This window comes from Solanum verrucosum, unplaced genomic scaffold (assembly GCF_900185275.1).
Source record: "Solanum verrucosum unplaced genomic scaffold, falcon-dt-bn FXZP01000703.1, whole genome shotgun sequence".
NCBI classification, from domain to species: Eukaryota; Viridiplantae; Streptophyta; class Magnoliopsida; order Solanales; family Solanaceae; genus Solanum; species Solanum verrucosum.
The window spans coordinates 120,868-127,038 of NW_026020247.1; positions in this window are offsets into that span (position 1 = coordinate 120,868).

Below are 6,171 nucleotides of genomic sequence, written 5' to 3' on the forward strand. Positions count from 1 at the left end.
CTGATTCTTGCTTTGACAAGATACGTAGGTAGCCTTATTTTGAGGTTCGGTCCTAGCAAAAAAAAAAAAAATCTAGAAAGTCCTCATCACAAAAACTGGGGCAATAATAATAATAATAATAATTTATTTTATTGTATTTTTATAAAAAGAGTTGATTTCAAAAGTTGTAAGTCTTAACCCTGTTACGCAGTATCTTTGAGATTTCATGCCAATCATTTCATTTTAACCCTGTCCAAAAGCCACGTTACAATCCAAATAAAGACCTTTTGATCAATTTTTAACAATGACAAGTTAATCAAGCTTTCAGTGTTGATTATATAAGGGAAAATGTTATGCCACTCGCATAAAAAGTGAAAAATGAGGAAATCTTATCGATGAAAATCCTCAAAATTCATATAGGAGATCAGTTGAGTCGAGAGAAAGTAAAAAATGAGAGTCTTATTGGTGAAAACTCTCAGGGCATCGTAAGACGATAGTGAGTGAGAGATAATAAAAAAACAGACATGTTAGTGAAAATCTTTCGAGACACCACCAATCAAGTGTTAGTCTTAAATATAGTGCAAAAGTTGAATTATAGAAGTCTGACTTCAAAGTTGAAAGTTTGACAAAGATAAAGTTTAGATTGATTGGACAGACCAGACCATTTAGTCCAAAATGCATGTCATGATCACTGGAATTGACCACCACTATTAATGGAATCCATTTTTATTTATTTATTTATTATTATTATTTTTTTCTTCTTAAAAGGATCAAATATTATTTCTTCTTATTTTGCGTCTCGCTCAATTTAATCTTGAGATAGTCTTCATTAAGCAGGCAGAAAATGATTTCAAAATTGCTACCATCTCTTCAATTGCACAAAACAAAGCTTGATTAGCCCATCAATCGTGACAGGATTCAAAAAATAGTGATATGCATAGTAACTTGTCAGCAATTGACAATTTTTGAATACAAGGTTCAATTATTGTTGAAGGGTGGAAACAATATAACAAATTTGAAGTTGGAAGTTCTGAACAACTAGAGATGTTTTCAAGATTATCAAGGTGAGCTGACTAGCAAACGAAAGAAGTCAATTTCAAGCTAAAATTAGCTTCAAACATGGCAACAACAGGAGCAACTATCCTCAAAGCCATTGCTACAAATCGACCACCGTTAAAAAAAAAACATAAACTTTCTTTTTTTTTCTTTTCTAAAACAGGGAAATATTCCTTACGTAAAAGATATCTTGAAGACCCAAATTTGTTGCAAAAAATAAAAATTATTGCATTGTTTCTCCTATGATAAACGTTTTCTAGTGTGAGACAATTATTATTATTATTTTTTTCTTTACTAGGATAAACATTTCCTAATATAAGACATTTAAAAACTGAAAAAAAAAGGACAAAATATTGTGGTGATTTTATTTGATGATTCTGTTAATTGAGATCTTCCTACGTACTGAGATTTAGTTTAGCAGAACCCTCCTACGTAATGGGATTTCGATTAGCAGGACCCTCATACATAATGAGATTTAGATTAGCAGGACCGTCCTACATAATGGGATTAGCAGGACCCTCCTACATAATGGGATTAGCAGGACCCTCCTACATAATGAGATTTAGATTAGCAGGACCCTCCTACATAATGAGATTAGCAGGACCCTCATACATAATGGGATTAGCAGGACCCTTTACATAATGTGATTAGTAGGACCTTTCCACATAATGAGATTTAGATTAGCAGGACCCTCCTACATAATGGGATTAGCAGGACCCTCCTACATAATGGGATTAACAGGACTCTCCTACATATTGAGATTTTGATTAGCAGGACCCTCATACATAATGAGATTTAGATTAGCAGGACCCTCCTACATAATGAGTTTAGATAAGCAGGACCCTCATACATAATGAGATTTAGATTAGCAGGACCCTCCTATATAATGGGATTTAGATTAGCAGGACTCTCCTACATAATGAGATTCAGATTAGCAAGACCCTCCTACAATGGGATTAGCAGGACTCTCTTACATAATAGGATTTAGTTATTTTCTACTAGGTAAACACTTCTTACTCGGAGACGTTATTTTTTTTATTTTTTCTCCTAGGATAAACGCTTCCTAGTCTGAGTTTATTTTTGAAAATTTACATTTGCTAATAACTCACAAAATTTTTCCAGTGAAAACTGGGACAAAAAATTTGTTTATTTCTTTTGTTTGTGATGGTTTTCAGGGTTCTTCAAGTGAAACATGGATTGGAAATTCTAGAACAAAGTTTCAACTCTTTTTCAAAATGATCAATTTCATGATAGTCAGAATCAGCTTCTTCAATGCATATAACAACCTGACTTCCTGACATCTATTTCTATTCAGCTTCTGATCAAGAAAACATGCAGTCATTCAAGAACATATTCAAATTGTCATTTTGAAGAGTGTCAAAGCTCACTCTAAGCGGCAAGTTAAGCCTCAATCCAATTCAAGATCAAGATACTCACCCAAAAATCAAGGTTATATGTAAAAGTAAAGACACAAGTGAAAACTGAAGAGAAGCTGTATAGATAGGAGCTTGTACTTTTATTTTCCTTTTGACTATTAGCTTTCATTATGTTTATGTAAGGATAGGAACCGCATCTTGGAGCCTCAATAAAACCTCACATAACTTCAAACTCATCACCTCATCTCTTTGAACTACATGTGACCTGATTCCCCTGTAACCTGGGATATGTAGGTTGTCCAAAACTAGGACTCGGTCGCATATCTTTCTTTTCGAATAAGAATCCGTTCAAAACTTGTCACGTTGTCTACTTCTTTGTCTGAAAACTCTTCGTGTTTCCAGTCAAAGAGGGGCAAACTGTAGACACGTAATTTTGACCGAATTTAAGGTATTACACCATTTTTAGTACATAAATATTTCTTTTATATATAAATTAAATATTTTATTTTTCATCGTATTTTAGTAAGTTTATTTTAAAAGATTGAGAAACTACAAAAAATATATGTTTTCTTTTAATTTAAATTTTAATAAATAAGCTAGTATTTCTTAATTATATTTTTAGACTAGCTATTTGACTTCTCTCATATTTTATTAATTCAAAATAATTAATTAATATTTTTATTATTATGGTTTATATATATATATATATATATATATATATATTTAATTTAATAAATATAATAACCTAAACTACCCACACTACCTCACTACCCCACTACACCTACCCTCACCCCACATACTCCCACTCAACCCCACCTGCATACCCCCACTATCCTAAACACACCCACAAACCCCACTTCCAACATTACATTATATACACTACTAGATGCATATACACACGGGGGACACACACATTACAATACATATACTGACGAACATACACAAAAAAAAGGGACGCAAAAACCAAAAAAAACACAAGAAAGAAAAACACAGAGCAACACAAACGTACAGGAAAAAAGAAGCAAGAAAAAACAAAATCTGCACATACAAAAAACCAAAAAATATAAATCCTTGTTTTATTCTTCTTTTAAAAATTCACCAACACATTACATTCATCTTCCTTTCTCATTATTATTTTTATATAAACACCATACATATACCACCACACACACCTACAAAAAAATTGTGGGTATTCTAATTGAGCTTCGGTTACGATTTTGCGGTATTCAACTTTACCTTACCTTTCTATTTATTTATTTATGAAATTTGATGTAATTTTATGACAAGTTCTCTTTATATTTTGTTTCATTCATGAATTTGATTGGAATGATTAATTTGTTAGTTGTTATATCTCTATTTCATGAATAAGGTAGCTTTAATCGATGATTTTTTTTAATTTGTTAGTTGTGATCTCTTAAAACTGAATGGTCGTTACATTGTGCTTGTCTTCATTTAGATAATAATGATAAAATAGGTATAGTTAGGCTAAAAAATAAATAAATAAATTATTGTTGTTTTATTTTATAAAAAATGAGTTTTATTTTTTACAATTCGTTGTTGTTTTGTTTGATTAGAATGTGTATGCCTAATTTTTTTTCATTAACTTTAAGATTAAAATAAAATATATAATATGTGTATGTCTAATTTTAATATTAAATTTTAGTGTAAATAAATAATAAAAAAAATACAAATTAATCCAAAATTTTATATTGTATCCTAGGCATTTAGATTCATTTTACTTTATTTAGTTTTATGTATAAGAGAAAAAATATTTGTTCTTTTTAATGACTAGATGAGTTTTAGAAATATTAAAAAATATTTGTTTCGATAAAGAATACGGTTGCGCAGCTTTTTGGAGACATAAAAAAAATCAAGGATGCAGTGATGCACCTTGCCCAATAATATAATTAAATTTTATTAATCTAAAGTAGAGGCTTATATAAAAAAAATAGATTATTAGGTGTGATGCAAAGAAGACAGTTATGTCTCCAAATGTCAAGATCGAGAATGCAGTTATGCGTCCGATTTAAGATTAATAAAAATTCAACAATTAAAAAATAAGCAAACCATGGCGTATAGACACAAATTATCCAAAAACATATCAAGATTAGTATAAGTCAATAAAATCGACCGTGCTAGAACCACAGGACTCGAGGGGTGCCTAATACCTTCCCCTTGGTCAACAAAATTCCTTATCTGAATTTCTGGTTCGCAGACTAATATAAAGAGTCATTTCCTTTTGATAAGGGATTAAACAAAAAGGTGACTTGGAACACCATAACTCAATTCCAAGTGGCGACTCTAAAACAATAAAATAATTCATTAATCAATAACGTCACTTAAATTGGAAAAACCCTTCCAGCCTTGTGCGAAAAAGGGGTGTGACAATTATATCAAGATTAAATTGTACAAGTACACGTAATAGGAAGTTGTTTATAAATATTAACTATATAAACAAAAATTTCTTAATGGTCCGTTTAATACATACACAATGTACTAGTGCAAGAACTTGGAATATCACCATTCTCATAATTAAGATCAAATTATATTTAATCTTGTGGTACAATCATCAATATAGGTTTTACCACCACATATTTGATTGTGAACATTTAATTTATAACTTATAAGAACCAATAATTTTAATCTTACATGTGTGTATGAGTTAAATAATTTTATACATAAAAATTGTCTACTTTATAAGTAATGGAAACACATATTAACACAATGATCTATTTGAGTAAAGACTTTATTATATTAAATAAAATTAAATAAAAGGTTTTTACTGTCACGACCCAAAAATAATCGTGATGGCACTTGTCTAATCACACCAAGACAAGTCAGCCTCAACCCAACGAAAAGAAAGAAGTGCGAAAATTCAAACAAAAATAACATAGGAGCATGACTTGTTTGTCCTATTTTGTTTATGGGTTTTCAGACCTGAGCTGATTTGGTGAATTTGGATATGACTAATTTTGATATAATCTTAGGCATGACTTGGTTGTCTCCCTATTATGTTATGCTTAATTGTAATACTAAGCCTGTAACTCTAGAAATTTCGGAAAGTAAAAAAAATAGAGTGGGAAGGGTTGTACTAGCCTAAGCAAGCTAAGATCATATCTTTCATTCGGGCTAGAAAATTGGTAGAGTAGGGTTTTTTGGCTTATTTGGCTCATATTAGGGATGTTGAGATTGAGGCTCCATCCATTGAGTCTATTCCTGCGGTGTCAAAATTTAGAGAAGTGTTTCCTAATGAATATCCTGGTATGCCTCCGGATAGGGATATAGATTTCTGCATTGATATGGATCCTAGTACGCGCCCCATTTCAATCCCTTCATATCGCATGGCCCCGGCAAAATTAAGAGAGCTTAAGGCTCAAATCCAAGAGCTTTTTGATAAGGGATTTATTCCTCCTAGTGCTTCTCCATGGGGTGCCCCAGTGTTGTTTGTTAAGAAAAAGGATGGTAGTATGAGAATGTGTATAGATTACCGACAATTGAATAGGGTCACTATTCGAAACAAGTATCATTTACCTCGAATAGATGATCGTTTTGACCAATTGCAAGGTGCATCAATTTTCTCCAAGATTGATCTAAGGTTTGACTACCATCAGTTGAAGATTAGGCCAGAGGATGTGCCCAAGACGGCATTTAGAACCCACTATGGGCACTATGAGTTTTGGTTATGTCTTTTGGTTTAACTAATGCGCCTGCAACTTTTATGAGTTTAAGGAATGGGGTGTTCAAGCCATTTCTTTATTCT